General features: G+C 52.6%; 1 pseudogene; it reads right to left on the reverse strand.

Moving 5' to 3' along the window:
- Positions 1-64: 64 nt before the first annotated feature.
- LOC120881603 lies at positions 65-9,032 on the reverse strand (annotated as a pseudogene).
- Positions 9,033-17,207: the final 8,175 nt, after the last annotated feature.

Raw genomic sequence — 17,207 nt, forward strand, 5'->3', positions numbered from 1 at the left:
TCTTTGGATGTGAGGCGGCCAGGCACCACATCCAACACATATGCTTTGTGAGCCAAGGGACACATTAGAGCAGGGCAAGGGTCACCTGCAAGGACAAACCACAGCCTGTTTCTGGGCCTGTGGGCCTCTCCACCTGCCAGAAGCCTCACCAGCTGCTCATGCTCAGCCCCACCCCCGGTCTTCCTCCATCACGCCAGACACTGTTTCAACATCAGGGTGTTTGGACCAAAACAGAGAGGGAAAAACACTAACCAGTTTCATAACCATGCATTTCTCTCAACCACCCAGACCCAGCAGGGCCAAAATGAGTGGCGATGCCATTTTATCATAAAGGTCAAGGTTCTGGAGACTCATGATGAGTCCTAAGCAGCACCGTACAAGGGGTATCCCAGACCCCTGACCCACACCAAGTTGACAGCACACCCCAGGGTGGGGCCGATTGAGACAGAACCAGATGGGCAGGTCCAGGGAGCAGTGGTGACTGAACAGTGTCACCATGTGCAGGTCTCTTGGTCACCTTCCTCTCGAAAGCCGATCCTGGACAGGCCTCCTGCCCAAAGGGGATCAGGTGCTCGGGGATGTCCACCTGGAAGATGTCCTTCCCACCCCTCCCAGGGATGGGCTGCAGCAGCCAGTGGGGCTTGTCAAGCACAGTCAGGTACTTCTGTCAAAAGTTGCATAGCAGGGCTTGATTCTCCAGCTCCTCTACCTCATCAGGATCTAGGTTTTCTGGGCACAGCAAAGTGTCCCCAATTTCCACGAGACCTGTGTGCAAAGACAGGACACAGAAGGAGAACAAGGTGATTCAAAGTCATGCCTGCTAGAGACTAAGACCATATCAAGGAGGAAACCCGAGGTGAACTGGGTCCTCTGGATGAGCATTTTCAGATGGGCTCACCTTGGCCAAGCCAGGGAGGGGGCAAAATGAAAGGCTGAGGCCTGGTGCTCCATGAACCCACCTGGCCATGGGCAGCTCTCAGTCTGACCACTGCAGGCCACAGGGACAGAGCAGGAGGGCTCCAGCGGGAGCCAGCAGGCATCAGGTCCCCAAGAGATTTACCAGCAGAGAGGTGTTGCTGTGGGGCCTCACCCCTGGGGAATCAGGGGACTTGCTCAGGCCCAGCTGCTGGCAGTGTGGGTATTGAACCCAGGCTGGGTGCTTTCCTGCCTCTCACAGTCTCTGCCAGGCACACAGACATATGTGGGGACACACACACACACATACAAAGGGCCATGTGCAGACCTGGACCCGCCTCTGCTCAGAGCACAAAAGGAGACTGAGGCCAGGGAGGTGGTCAGGCACCTCGTGCCATTGTCTCCCAGCCAAGGTACCTTGCTGTCCCTCTGAAGAAATCTTAGCCTCCCCACCCCCCATCAACTGGTTCAACAGAAAACAAATGGACACAACCTGGCTGAGATCCAGGTCAGCACTGGGGGCCATGCAGGCAGCGTGGGGCAGGGCCTCACTTGCCCATGATCACTGAGGCTGAACTTGTTCCCATCCTGCAGCAAGGCTTGGATCTGGGTGGGGCTCATCCCGAGCCTCTGCCCCAGCAGCTCCCTCCAGGCCACATCCACCCAGTACCAATGTGCTATGTGGACGGCCAGGGTACAGTGCCAGTGGTCATGTAACACGGGCCTCCACTGCCGCTCCAGGAGCTTGACACCATTTGAGATGAAAACTCCGTAAGGCTGTCAGAAGGACAGACAGCTGAACTTTTACCTCCCAGGGCTCCCAGGGCCTCACATGGCTGCAGACACACAGAACCACAAACGTCAGGAGCCTGACACAGTAGCCTCCAAGCTCACAGCCCTGGGCTGGACCTCAGCCCCACATGCCCGAGCATCCTCCAAGCCTGTGAGGGGGTCAGAGAGGTCTGACTTTTTCCATCTGTCTCCGCGGGGTCCACGGATAGGAGGGTGGTGACCCAGAGGGCCCATCCATCACATGCAGTCTGTGGGGAGGTCAACAAGGAGGGCAGGACAGCGGGAGAGAGGCAGCTGGTGAGTTCCAAGACAGAGGGCACCAAAACCCTAGAAGCACTGAGGAGGGAGGTTGGGTTCCCTGGCTTCACAGTGCAGTGGGCAGGCTCTGGTCCACTCCCAGCACAGACGGGCACTGTCCTGGGCTTGAATTCCCCCACCCCAGACCCTACCCCACCCCTCAGCTCCTGGGCCCATCCCTGCCCATGCTCTGCATATCCCCCATCTTAAACCAAGGTTGATGAGGGCAGATCTGTGCTAACCAACCTGGCCTCAGTCCTGGGGCTGCCCTGGACCTCAGACGGCCCTGCCAGTTATCTTCCCCATGCCTTTGGGAGCCACCTTCCTCCCAGCCCTTCCCACACAACAGCCTCCACTGTCATCAGATGCCCTGGCCCCTGCCCAGAGCCTAGAGAAAGAACAAAGAGAAGGAACCTCTGGGATGAGTGCACTCCCTGTCCTTGCCAGGGCCTGGGACAGCACCATGCAGGGAATCACAGAATTCAAACCTCAAATAACCCGCTAGGTTACTGTCAACTCATTTGACACCTGAGGAGGCACCAAAGGATAGAGAAATACTCCATGACTGCAGGGGACCTGACCACATGCACCTCCATCCTCACCTCTTTCCTTATACCTGGAAGTGGGTCCCTGTTCACTGGAAGGGGTTGGAGGGGGAGGAACAGAGGTGCCAGCCTGAACCTGAGCAGGGTCTCAGCACCTGGCTGGAAGCCTCTGTTTCCATGTGGCTGTGAGGACAGGGATACGGTCCCAGAGGCACTCAGCCCAGAGCCTCCGGGGCCTTTCCTTCCCCGAGCACAGCAGAGCCATAGTTATCACAGGCCCACTAGGCCCCACATGATCTGGCTCCTAACCTGGAGGCCTGTTCTCTTCGCCTCTGGATTTACCCCCAGTAGCCATGAAGGCCATCCTTCCATCCTTGGAACATTCCAGTGTGTTCCTTCCTCAGAGCCTCTGTAGGGGGTGAGGAATCACATTGTGTCCCCTCAGAGTCAGGTGCTAGAGTCTCAATCCCAAGTACCTCGGTGTGATGTTACATACAAAGCAAAGGTCTTCACAGAGCTGATGAGGGTCAAGTGAGCTCAACAGGATGGACCCTCCTCTAACAGGATGGCTGTCCTCATACAAAGGACATATTTAGAGACAGACAGGCACACAGGAGAACTGGGATGAAGAGGAAGGCAGAGCTCTCCAAGCCCAGACAGTCTCACCATGGCCAGCAATGCCCTGGAAGTGATGGGGGAAGAAATGGGACAGACTCTCTCAACAGCCCTCATGAAAGCTAACATCAGCCAACACCTCAACCTCGGCTGCCGACCTCCTGAACCAACAAGGTTTGTACTTTGAGCCACCAGGTGCCATCCTGTTGTGACTGCCAGCAAATGAAGCCAGACAATCAGCCCTGCCCTGATGTCTCTCTGCCAGGCCAAGGGGGAAGTGGGGGGATGTCTTCTCCAGTCCCAGGACCTCGGGTACACTCCTCCTCATCTGCACAACTTCATGTGCATGTTTTCATCTCCCATAGTGTCTGTTTACATCTCCCAGTTTCAGGGATCCAACAAGTTACTGATGCTTTCCCCTGATGGAAGGGAAGGGAAAACTCATTCTGCCAATACAGCCACTCAAGATGACCACACACTCACTGAAGAGCCATGCAGGAGGAGGCCCGGGGCAAAGGACACACATCCAAGGTGCTGACACACACCAGCAAATGGCCTTCCACAAAGGCATCCCCCGTTCCCATTCCAGCAACCACAGGCAAGGGTGTTATGTCCTCACGCCCTGGTTGGCCCTGAGCATCATCATTTGGTTGAAACTTTGCCCACCTGCTGAGTGACAAAGGGTCACGTTTTTCACTGGGACTGCTTTGGTTCCCAGGTAGCCTGGTTGGCCCCTGGAGCTTGGCCATTGCTATGCCTTGTACTAGGGTATGTGACTGGATCCCAGGCTTGCCAGTTTCCACCATTCAGTTTCTCAGCCAACTCATCCCCTCCTGGGCGCCTCCAAATCTCATCAGTGTGGGTGGAATCCCTGAGCAAGAAGGGACTCAAGTGCTTCTACCACTTGAAGCAGAGGGTGCCTGCTTGGTGGCCAGAGGAGAAAACACATTTCTGCCTGCTTGACTGAGCATCTTCACCTGCACGAGGACCAGAGGAACAGGAAGAAAATCATCAGTGACAATACACAAATCTTGGAGAACAAGCCACCATGTTCTTCTCCTCAGCAGAGGCCTCAGACCACAAGGACACAGTAGGGCCCAACCGATGAGAAACACATGTGCAGGTTCCCTTAGAGTTGGTTCTGCTCATCACAGCAGCTGGCCTGTCCTCATGTGGCTGGGTAGGGACCCCACGATGCCTCAGTCTGCAGCACAGAAACCCATCCCCCAGGAGTGATGGTGATTTATAGTCCAGGAGACCCCCACAAGGAACCAGAGAAAATGACTCCTCTCCTCACACTGCCACTCTGGAAGGATCCTGGGGTCACCATATTCAGTTGGCCACCCTCCATGGACTCGTGGTTGGGCCCCACCAGGAGGGGAACCGTGAACAAGCAGCTGAGCCCTGCAGGGTCAGGCCTGGGTAGGGGCTGCTCATAGGGGACAGGTGGGGCTCGCTTGGGGTCACAGTCTGGGGGCAGAGTACGAGACTGGAAGGAGGTCAAGGATACCTTCACATGTGTCCCAAGGCATCACCAGGACACACACGTGGAAAGAAAGCAGGTGGGGACTGTGGCCATGGAGGGGAGCTGAAGGTGCTGCTTGTCCACATGGTAGGTGCTCCTGGTCCCAGAGCCTGGAAAGCCCTGCCTGAAGGTAACCTCCATGCATGAAGCAGGTCCCCCCTTCCTGCAAACAGAGTGAGTCACGGGCACTTTGGGATGGCCAGGCTGTGTCCACCGGGCAGGACAGTGGTCCACCACCAGGACCGAGACTGCTGAGAGCACTGGCTGGCCTCAGTTGCATGGCACCCACAAACACTGACACCTGTCATTTCTGGTGTGTACGGCTGCCCATACGCATGCAGGTACACATGCACACATTTACATAGACACACACGTATGCAGACACGCACATATGAACAAAGGTGCATTCCCTCACCGGCCCTGTCTGCTAGGAGATGAAACAGGATCCACCACACTCTGAGGCACCTGGAAGGTCAGGCCAGGAGGAGCCTCCAGATCAGTGGCCTGGAGCAGGACCCAGAGGAGGACCAGGAAGTGAGCGGCTGGGCAGAAGGGAGGGGCGGAGGCAGGAGGAACAGGGCAAGGAGTCAGAGGCTGAAGTGTGGGAAAGACCTGGGTGAGAAGGAGCTTCTGGAGAAGGAGGCAGGGTGAGGCAGGGCTGGGCCTGGGTGGAGCTATCAGAGGCGGGTGGGGCTGACAGGATTGAAGCTGTGGGCCCAGGGAACCCATAGAGAGTGGGCCTGTCCAGCTTCATGGCAGAGGCCAGGCTGTGCCCTTTTGAGTCCTTGCCATAGGCATCCAGTCCGTGAGACTCAGTGAGATTCAAAATGACCACAACCCAGGGTCTTCAGCAACTGCATCTGAGCTTCAGAGTGGACCCCAGGGGCCAGGGAAGCAGGTAGAGGCACAGCTTCTGAGCGCAATTTCCCATCCCTGGGCTGAAAGCCCAGGCTGGCTCCTCTCCAAGCCACCCTGAGACTGCTGGCCCAGTGCTGAGCAACAGTCTATCTGTTTTTTTTGCAGATGTGAAGGAAAATCCTCACTGTGTTTCCTGCTGCCCCTGGAACCTGAGATGTCTCAGAGAAAGGCAGCTTCACCCTCAAAACTGTTTCCTGTCCTCTTCCTCTCATCTGGGGGCTCAGCCCACCCAGGGCAGCCACCTGACTCTGCTCCTGACCGCCAACCGCCCGCCGGGTCCCTGCTTCCCAAGTGCCTGATCACAGTAAATATTCCTTTTCCTGTCCCCACTGCTACTAGCTGAGCTCAGGCCTCATGGCCTGGGGCTGGAGCTGTCAGCCTACAGCCCCCTGTCTGTCTGGACCCCTCTTGTCTCTCCTCCTCCAGCCAGTATTGCACACACCATTAATTCTGTGTCATGCCGCAAGCACATCTGTCCTCAACCCTGGATGGAAAGCACAGCAGAGCCCTCTCCTATTTAAGCCCCAACCCATCCGTGGTATCCTGGGGGGCTTCCAGTAGTCCCAAGTCTCCTTCCTTGTCACCCAGCACTCTGGTGGCTGTGCTGGCCCTGGGCTCTGTGCAGAGCTCATCTGGGCCCCCACACTTTCTCATGCAGTTCTGCCCCTGGACCACTGGCTCCTCTTGTCCTGCCCTTGGACTTCTGGCTCCTCTTGTCCTGACCACCTACTGTCCTCCCTCCAGGCACGACTGTAACACCCCTTTCTTCATCTGCTGAAGTATCAGGCACTCTCATCTGGGAGTTCTGGGGCATCCTGCATCTTCCTGCTGCCCGCCTTTGTCCCCTACTTTCTCCCAGACTGTGGAAGCTGTGCACGAGTCCAGACCCCCACAGGGTCACTGAGACCCAGCAAGGCAAGGCCGGGACTCCCTGGTTCCTGTTAGCTGGGTACCCACACAACTGCTGCCGTGGGAATGTTGAGTCGGAGAAGTGCTTTCCCTTCCAGCAAGCAGCCTGCTCTCTCCTTTCAGAAGCCTCCTGACCACAAACAAGTTGAGGGGCAGGGGCTGCCTCCTGAACTTGAGGCCTCAGCACTGTGGGGACCCAAGTGATCACCACAAATTCCCTCATGCTGGCACCCTACTCCTCGCCCCAAGACTGGTTACCAGCTGCCTCCAGACACCCCAGACATCCGAAACCAGTAGCGGTTTCAGATCATGAGGGAGGGTCCTGTGAACAGTGGGTGGGCTGCTGCTGTTCTTCCTGCATCCTGGTTTTGAACTAGACCTTGCCCAGTGAACTGGACACCGTGAAGTGTGCCTGCTGATGGTGGCAGCTGTGAGGCCCTGCTCCATGGCATTTCTCTGCACCCGTCCCTTCCCTGATGCTGGCCCCAGCTCTCCTCACATACCCAGATGTGAGGACCGAGCCATGGGGAGTGCTGCCTCCCACCCACCTGGATCTCGGAGGCTTTGTGAGGGTTCCACTTTGTCCCTGATGTACGTTTGTGGGCAGCACTGACCTGGGACAGGCTCAACCCAGATTCTGGGTTTCCCTTGTGTCCTCCTTGGCTGATGTGGTTTCCTCTCTGAAATGCCTGTTACCCATCTCTCTGCTGAGCTCTGTGTCCTATTTGTACCGAGTTGTGGGCACTTCTCTCAGGGTCTGGGTGCTCATCCTGCCCTGGTGTCTGTATTGCAGATTTGTCCTCTTCTGTTTGTGGGCTAGCAATGGACTCAGTATTTACCTGGTGTCTCAGAGCCATAAGTGCCCCACAGGTCAGCCTGTGTCTGTCAGGTCCTCCCGCCGGGGGCCACCATCCACCCCTAGGCTTGGCACCTGGAGCGAGCAGTCCATGAGGAAGACACTGCCCTGGTGTCCATCACTCTGCCCGTGAGAGAGGGCTCCTTCACATCTGTTTTGGTCCCTCTGTACCTGCTTAGCTTTGGTTCTGGGCCTTAGACTCCCACATGCAGGACAAGCCCAGGGGTAGCCATGTAGCTCCGGGAGGTCAGCCAGACCTACTTCCCCTTTGTTCCCAGGGCAGCTCTTGTTGACCACACCCCTCTCCATATGGCCCAGATGGAGGGGCCAGCCTGAGAGCTGGATGTAATTCTGATTTCATCTCAGTTCTGCTGTTCTTTGAGAGGACATGGCATACATGGAACCTGTGGACACAGGTGGCCACTCTGCTGCCCCTCCTCAGGGTGCTGACTGCCCAGGGGATGGGGCACCACCTAGGAGGACTGGGGGATATTCGGTGTCCCTCTGATGCTGCCCTACTCGCATTCACATCACAGGCTTTTATATCATGTCTGACCCGGGGGTGGGAGATACTGGTTTCCACATGTCCATCACTCCTAAGCTCTGGGGTCTATGTGGCCTTCACTGTCCTCCATCTGGGCAGGTTGGCCATGACTTGGGTGCCATAACCCCCAGCATTGGAGGGGGCTTCTGGACACCAGGCTGCGGCCCACAGAATGGATCCAGCTGTTTAGTTTGCAAGAACAAGAAGAAGGGAGTGTGGACTGGAGTGTGCATTGCCATCCCATACTCATGGTGAGAGGACTTCAGTGAGTGGACTATCATGCTCTGGGAGGGAGCCCCGTGTGGCTACTCTTTGAATACTTGTGTGCCCACCATGGTGACCTGGCTAAGCACAGAGAGGGTGTGAGGAGTCAGGAGCAGAGGATGCCCATGAGGCGCCACCAGAAGTAAGAAGGTTCTCCACATCATAAGTGGGGCGTGTATGCCCCTTCTTTTTCTATGCATTTCTCTTTTAATCAATGGAGTTCACACCGGGTTTTCATTCGGCCTTACCATCTTTCCTTCATATCACATGTTTCCCCAGGTCCTGAAGGACTCCTCGACAGATATCTCACTAAGCCAGGCACCTGGCTGTGGGGGATACTGCATTCCAGGCCCCCCAGCTCAAGACCAACTGACGAATCCTCAGGACCGGCCCCACGTCCCTTGCACCTTGATCCCCTGTGCCCAGAAACCCCAGCCCAGGGGGTCGTCCGGAAGGGGCCTCAGAGTCAGAGTTAACAATGTCTCTCATGTCGGTGTCACATTGACTGTGTGTCTGGCAGCCTCCACCCCTCTGGTGGTCCCACCTCACTATGTGGGTTCACCATTTCAGAGCCCGTGGTCCCTCTGGGAGGGGATGGGGTCATTTCCATGTCTGTTTGCTGTGGTGTGGCAGCATCCTTCTCCTGGGGACCTGCCCCATTCCTGTTCCTTAGTTCCAGACCTGAGAACTGGCTCAGCGGCTGAACCTGGGCGAGGGATCTTCACCTGTTTACTGGGGTGGCTGCCCTAGGCCTCAGTGTCGTTTGGACTATACCTTGGTTGGTTACCCACCTATCAAGCCTCCAGGAGGCCACACTGTGTTGACCACTTGCCCTGCGGCAGCCTTCATCATGGTCCCTGGCCCCTGGCAGCTCAGTGCAACCCCATGACCCCGCTGCAGCCCCTGGGCAGCAGGTATGGGGGAAGATGCGTGTTGTCCATCTCCTCCATCACCAGGCCCGGAATGCCCAGCATGTGTTGCACAGTGACTTTGCTCTGCTTGGCGGCCGGGCAGTAGATGATCAGCTCTTCCCGTGCTTCCTTGGTTTTCGTGCTGGTAGTGCCATGGGTCCTGCTGCAGATCAGGGCAGCCAGCTCCCCTGATTTCTGGGACAGAGGGGCAACTGTGCAGGAGGACTCTGGTCCAGTTTGCTCCCTGGACGGGGGACCAGCTCTATATGGGGTAGGGAAATGGGCTGCTCCTGCAGGCTCAGAAGTTCAGAGATGTCTGGGATGCCCCGGTCTCCTGGGGCGTGCCTCCCAGTCTCCCCGGCCTTCGTGTCAGGGATGCATGTTTTCCCAAGAGGACGCCCAATGCCAGTGGGTCAGGCCTGCCTTGGCACAACATTCAGTGTCTTTGAGATTCAGCCACTCCTATCAAATCTTGGGCTGATGTTTGTCCATTGCCTGAAGCTTTGTCAGCTTCCGGGGAGACCCTGGCCACCTCCTCGCTTGGTTCTCACTGTTCTGCATCCTAGGCTGGTCATCTGCCTGCATACAGAAAAGCTAAGAAGTCACTCCCCTCTATTCACCCCACGTTCCACATGCCTGGACCTTCTCACTTGCTGGGGAATTCCTCTCCCCTTGCCAGCCCAGAAAAGTTCTAGCAGCTGGACTGTAGTCTTGAGCCCAGGTCTGAGTGCACATCGATTACCCCCAGGATGGGTCCTCATAACCAGTGGGACAGGGATGTCAACCCGGTACCAAGGCCCCATCATGCCACCTCTACTTGGACCACTCCAGGGCCAGCCTTCTTGGGATGGGTCCTTCATGAGACTGTTTGCACGGGTGGGGAGGGTGGGGAGTTGGTTCTGGAGGCTGGCTGGGGACTCACCACCAAGGGGACAGGGAGCAGGCATGGTTGAACAGTGCTGGGAGCCAGCATGAGGAATTCCACCCGTGACAAGGTCATGCGGCAGAGCTCTGATGGCAAGGCTAATCAGACCTCAGGTTTTTCCCCTGGAATTTCCTGAGCATCCACCAACCACAAAAAAAAAAAAAAAAAAAAAAAAAAATCTGCCTGCTTTTCCACTCTTCTGATATTCTCTGGAAAAAGTTAATTCAGGGCTTTAGTCTTCTGCATTTGAAAGAGTGTTTCAATCCAAAAACCCCTCTGATGGCTTTCCAGCCTGCCTGCAGGACTTGTACAACTGCGCATGTGATTGTTTGAGGCCTCCTGACCGCAGGAGGCACAGGAAGCTTAAAACATCCCAGGAATGTAGGGGCTTCCGAGGAGTCAAAATCATGAGAATAGGACTGATGAAAGGTTTCATTTGTTGAGCCAATACTTGCTGCCAAGTTTTCATATCCTTTATTTTTAGATATAGTTGGTATATAGAAAAACAAGTAGTAGACCTGGTATTAGCAACATTAGATCTTTGAGTTAAGTACCTTCTTTGTTATAACCCACTGTGCCTTTGTTCTATAGAGATGTAACCTTAGTGCTTTAAGGAGATGCAGATTAAAGAAAAACACTTCAGGGGAAATGAGATTAACATTCATTAAGAAAGACAGCCAAAAAACTGGTAACAAGCCTCCTGGCCAGAAGATAATGTAAATCACCTGAGACTTTTTGTATACAAAAAGATATACAGAAAGAGTCTGGGCTGCTAACGCTACATAATTTTGTATTACCCATTGATCTCTATGTATAATCAAAAGTATAAAAGGCCTTGAAGGACAATAGAAGGAGAGGCAGTCACTGGACTGGTTTCCCCAGTGTCTCCTCTTTACTCTAATTTCAGGCTGAATTCCCATCTGGGGCGCGGAGGCCCGCCAAGTCTACTTACTTGCCCTGGCTGTTAAGACCCGGGTGAAAGGGAGCCTAAGGCGAGGCACACTTAGATATTCAAGCAAGCGCTGGTGGCCCAGCGTAGATGGTGCAAGGTCCTTGTCTGGAATTTTATTGGTCTTCCACGTAATCCAAGTTATTCAGCCCTCTTTCTCCACTTAATTTTCCTACTATACTATTGTTTCTTAATCTAATCTTATATTAATAAACAAATAAGTTTTTCTCACACCAAGCCATCCCAGCTCTGAATTTCCTGGATCCATTGGGGCTGGACCCCGGCAGAACAGGGCATCCCTTCACCTGTGATGTTGACCTTACAGTTCCTGCCAGGCCATTGGGAGGTTCAGAGCACAGACAGGCATTGGAGGTGTCCACAGTGGGCCCTGGTGGTCAGGGCCTCACACTGCCTGAGGCCTCGTGATTGCTATTGACCAAGCAGGAAAACTGAAACCAGGATTTGGTGCCCAAGCAGTGGCTGTGTGTACACACAGGACGCCAAGTGCTTTTGCCCAGGTGGCACCACATTCTGCTCTGCATGCAGCCTGGTGGGAGGGGCTCTTGACATCTTTTGCATCAGAAGACTGCTGGGTTGGGCAAGAGAACTGCTTCCAGTGTGCTGGTCACAAGCCATATGCTAGCCGTGGTGTAAGCGCAATCTGATGGGAGAGGGCAGATCTGGGTGCCAGACTTCAAAAGAAAAAGTGCATTCAAGTGCAAGGACACCTGTCCTGTAAGAGGCTCCTCCACCGTGCAGGCCATCAGGTGTTCCCTCACACCTCCATCACTCAGGGCTGAGGGTGGGGAGGTTGGAGCACATCTTCCAGGCAGACCTGTAAAGTGCAGAGCTTGAAATGAGGCAGAGGTTGGGGAGCATGAAATGTGGGGGACCAAACACTGACTCACATCAAGGGACCATGGAGGGCTTTTTAGATGGGAGGGCCATCTTGGCTGGGTCTTCTAGTGAAGAGGGTCTCCTTGGCTGGGAAATGGGGGAAGGCCCCCCAAGGGTTAGACCCATGGAGGGAACTGAGCCCAGGTGTGTAGCTGGAGCAGGTGAGCTTATGGAAGGCCCACAGCCTGACACCGTCTGTATAGGTCCTCTGAGGGATTTTTGGCAAAGGATTTCTAGAGACTTTGATGTGCTGTGAAGTTTCATCCATTGCCTGCAGAGGCAATTCTGCGGGCAGGTATGTGCAGCAGCCAGGTAGGCTGGGCATGCTCTGGTCCTCCACAGAGGTGGTGTGGGAGGAAGCAGACACTCTGTTCTGCCATCTCAAACCTGGATTGGTCCCCAGAACCACCACTGCTGGAGTGTGAGTCTCAGCAAATCACTCCCTCTCAGAGTCTCCATTTGTTTATCTGAAGGGTGAGCACAGTGTGAAATGTGTCCATTACTAGTAATACTATTTGTTTGGGTATCTGATGGGAGTGAGGCAGTCACTGGATGATTCACACAAAAGCAGTCTGTAAACCAGAAAGCACCTACTATGAATACTGGTTGAAGAGGCATCTCTTTTGCCAAGAAAGCTTTCCCCAGAATAAGTGGGAATGCAAGCATGTACCTTGAAGTCTGTAGCTGGGAGACAGGGAGATAGCAAGGAGCCTCAGATTAGGAAAGGAGGAGAACATGGACACCATCAGCCCCCAGTGTCAAAGATTCTATAGGATGTGGCCTGGTTTGGGGCTTGAGGGCCATTGGTGGATTTTGAGCAAGGATGTATATAGTGGCCCCTGGAGACAGAGGCATTGTGAGCTGAGTCAAACTGCCAGGATTTGTTAACTGGGGGGACCAGTGCTAGGATCACAAGTTCTTAGCAGGACTAGGAATCCATGAAGCTGTGAGCCTCTTCCCTGAACTGTGCAGGAGTCAACATCTGCCTGCTGCCTCCGGTCCATGATCTACTGTGCACCATTCCATCACCCAGAACACTTCAGCAGCCAAGTGTTTTCACCAGCTTGACCTAAACCCTTTTGGTTGTAAAACCAAAAGTGAATGATAACAAGAAGCTATTTATAGTATCCCGAATTTTCTCTATGTAGCCCACTTGGTATTAACAGTCACATGGTTCATTGCAGTCGTGTCAGTGTGTTTGCATGCACCTGCCTTAGTGTTGATCTCTGTGTCACTATTAATGATTTCTAAATCCCTAAACTCTTATGGCCCCCAAAGGTTTTGGACAAAGCATTAGACACAAGTGATCTTAGCCCCAATAAGAGTCAATGCTTTCAGAGGACTAACAGAGGCCCAGGGGTACTGGTTCTGTTACCTTCCTCCAATCTTTGGCCTAGAGGGATGCCCTTCCTGGGACAGGCAGGACTGAGGGCCAGCCCCAGATCAACCTGGATAACTATACACCACACCATCTGCCAAACAGCCTCAGGATGTGGAATCTTTTGATACCAACCATGGTCTTCTGTGGTAGACATGGGTGGAACCTATAGCTAAAAAGAAGGACCTTTGGCAAGCTAGTGTATTCACTAGTTTGTAATTCTGGACACCTGTCCCCCATCTTGTTTCAGGACAAGAGCTGAAGGAGCCCTGTGCGGTCTCCCAGTACAGCCCCAGAAAACCTGGGTCCACCCACACAATTCTGGGGTGTTAATGTGATTCAGAAGTCTCTGGTTTTGAGATACAGGCAATGACACCAGAAGCTCAGCGGCATTAGGCTCACCTGGTTGACTTGCTTTCATAGCACACTTCTCAAGCGCCAATAGGCAATGTGGATAGAGGAGATGAGGAGAAAGGGCATTGTGCTGCTGCTGGTGCTGCTTGCCTTGCTGGGCATCCCCCTCTGTCTCAGAGAAGCCTGTGTGTTAGCTTTGGACAGGATGGAAAGCTGCCTTTGGGGCATGGCACCCAGGCCTCACCTACTCCATGCTTGGTAGCTAATCATATTCTTAGAATTAACCTGGACCCTAAATTGCAAAGGCCATGTTTTCCCTACGCAAAATTGTGATTTCCGATCAGCCCATTATCTGGAGGCTGTCTCTTGCTTGCCCACCCCATCTTCTGTGCCCCAGTGTCCCTCCAGGTACCCTGGTTACCCATGAGGATGTATGGCCATCAGCCTCACAGTGCAAGGCTGAGCAGCCCAGATCAGTGTCCTTGCCTGGGTTTGTCCTTGGCATTGTGGTGTCGTGGCTCAGTGGCCAGGGTTTAAGATCTTGAGCCAGTGATGACCCTTTTCCAACCTCAGGTTTCACATCTGTATGCTGGGTGTAGAAACAGTGCACAGTCACTAGGACAGCAGGGAGGGTTCCATAAGTTGAAAGGCTGGGATAAACTTGGTGCACAAAGATGTTATGGGGAAGGGAACCAGGAAAATTATGCCAGGGTCTTTCATTTGCTTTTGGGACCTACCATTGGCTGACAAGGGCAGAAAAAAAAAGTGCTCCAAGCCACCTTGTTGCCAGCCTGCTATTGTGTCCCTCTGGAGTTCTGAGGACTATCTTTAAGCAGCTTGCTCTTGGCATAGCAATATTGGCAAGAGAAATATCAATTACCTCACATATGCAGATGACATCACCCTTATGACAGAAAGCAAAGAGGAACTGAAGCGCCTCTTGATGAAAGTGAAAGAAGAGGGTGAAAAAGGTAGCTTAAAACTCAACGTTCACAAAAATAAGATCATGGCGTCTGGTCCCAGCACTTCATGGCAAATAGGTGGGGAAACAATGGAAACAGTGATAGATTTTATTTTCTTGGACTCCAAACTCACTGCAGATGGTGACTGCAGTCATGAAATTAAAAGACACTTGCTCCTCGGAAGAAAAGCTATGATCAACGTAAACAGCATAGAAAAGGCAGAGACATTCCTTTCCCGACGTAGGTCTGTGTAGTCAAAGTTATGGTTTTGCCAGTAGTCATGTATGGATACGAGAACTGGATCATAAAGAAGGCTGAAGGCCAAAGAATTGATACTTTTGAACTATGGTGTTGGAGTAGACTTGAGAGTACCTTGGACTGCAAGGAGGTACAACCAGTCAATACTAAAGGAAGTCAGTCCTGAATATTCATTGGAAAAACTGATGTTGACGCTCAAGCTCCAATACTTTGGCACCTGATGCAAAGAACTGACTCATTGGAGAAAACCCTGATGATGGGAAAGATTGAAAGCAGGAGGAGAAGGGGGTGACAGAGGATGAGATGCTTGGATGGCATTACTGACTTGATGGACATGACTTTGAGCAAGCCCTGGGAGTTGATGATGGACAGGGAAGCCTGGCGTTCTGCAGTCCATGGGGTCACAAAGAGTTGGACATGACTGAGCAACTGAACTGAACTGATGGGTCCAGATGCTATGTTAAGCAAATTACACATACTGAGTGGTTGCTGTAGATTTGAGTATACTGTTATGCCCACTTAAAAGATGAGGAAGCTAAGGTGACAGGTAGTAAAGTCATACTGACAAGATTTAAGCACAGAACCTTTTGACCTTTTTAGTCCTCTGACTCAGCATGAGACTGAGCCAAGTGAAAGTGTCCCTGTTGCTCCAGGGCCCTGGCAGGCAACTTGAAGAAGTGAGGTCAGTGGGTACAAACCACAGGAAGCAAGGGGGCTGGAACACATGCAGAGAACACGATCTAGCCCAGAAGGAGCTGCCACTCACAGTAGGAGGGTGTGTGGACCGGATGCCAGGACTTTTGATTTATCTAGAATGGCCAAAAAAGCTGAAGTTCAGTAAGAGATCTCCCGGTTTTTGAATGTTGGCTCCTCATTTTATAAAAGCACTCTACACACCAGCTGCCTACACCTGCCACTCATGCAGAGCCTACAAGTAGCCCTCTCCTTCCTCTCCTGCACTGGATCTGCACAGTTTGCCCCTTGCCAGGGATTTGCTCTCAGACTTTGATCTTCTGTCTGAAAGTGCTCCCGCCTGGCTTAAACTGTCTGCTCAGCTTCATGAATGCATGCTGTTGAAAATGGAGAGAGACTCGGGGAACTCGCCTGCTTCCATGTGTTCTCCTGCAGTTTACTCAGCTCAGTACGAACTGCATCTCCAAGCTTTCCCACATTCTCTCTGTAGGGATCAGTGTCCTTTTGGCCAAAGTTCTCCCAAGGCTTTGCACTGCATCTGGATGTATCCTTTCTTCCTTGTACCTGGTCCATTTCTCCACTCTCCCAGTTACAGAGTCAGCCTCTGGGGACAAGTCCAAAGTCTTACCAATTATCTCACTCTTCTGATCTTTCCCCAAGTCTGATCTCAGTACTTAATAGGTTTACCTTTAAAATATTTGCTGAATTAAATATAAAAATTGCAGTACACATGAAGCTTGTCTTCATATTCTTATTAATGACAAGCCAGATTCAGTTCCTTTAATAAAGAGCTAAAAATGGAGTTACTTTGCATCTTGAATCCTGTTTTCTCATCTATTAAGTATTATCAAACCTATAAGAATCACTTAATAGGTGTAGATTCCATAACACAGTGCCTGATGCATAGAAGGCACTCAGGAGAGGTCAATTCATCTTGTTGTTACACCTTTCATGATTTAATACAATTGTTGTTTAGACTCTGTTTGATCCCATGAACTGTAGCACTCCAGGCTTCCCTGTCCTTCACCATCTACCAGAGCTTGCTCAATCTCATGTCCATTAGTCGATGATGCCATCCAAGCATCTAATCCTCTGTCGCCCCTTTATCCTCTTACCTTCAAACTTTCGCAGCATCAGGTTATTAGCCAGTGAGTCAAATCTTGGCATCAGGTGGCCAGAGTATTGGAACTTCAGCTTCAGCATCAGTCCTTCCTATGAATGTTCAGGGTCAATTTCATTTAGGATTGAGTAGATTGATGTACTTGCAGTTCGAGGGTCACTCAAGAGTCTACTCCAACAGACATGCAACACTAAGGCAGACACACTCACGTTGAGAGACACATGGGACACATACACACACGTAGAGACATATACATACAGAGAGAGACACACACACACTGAGAGATAGAGAGACTCCCACACTGAGAGAGAGAAACACTCATGGAGAAAGACTTAAAAACTGAGAGAGAGACACCAAAACAGAGACACAACAGGGACACACAAACTGAGGGACACACACTGGGACACATAAACACACAGAGAGAGAGACACACACACACACACTGACATCCACACTGAGAGAAAGAAGCACACACTGAGACACACGCAAAAAGAGACTGAAACACTGACTGAGAGACACAAACATGGAGAGGGAACACAGAGACACACAGAGACACAGACACTGAGAGACACACATTCTG

This window comes from Oryx dammah, unplaced genomic scaffold, assembly GCF_014754425.2.
Source record: "Oryx dammah isolate SB20612 unplaced genomic scaffold, SCBI_Odam_1.1 HiC_scaffold_23, whole genome shotgun sequence".
Taxonomy (NCBI): Eukaryota; Metazoa; Chordata; class Mammalia; order Artiodactyla; family Bovidae; genus Oryx; species Oryx dammah.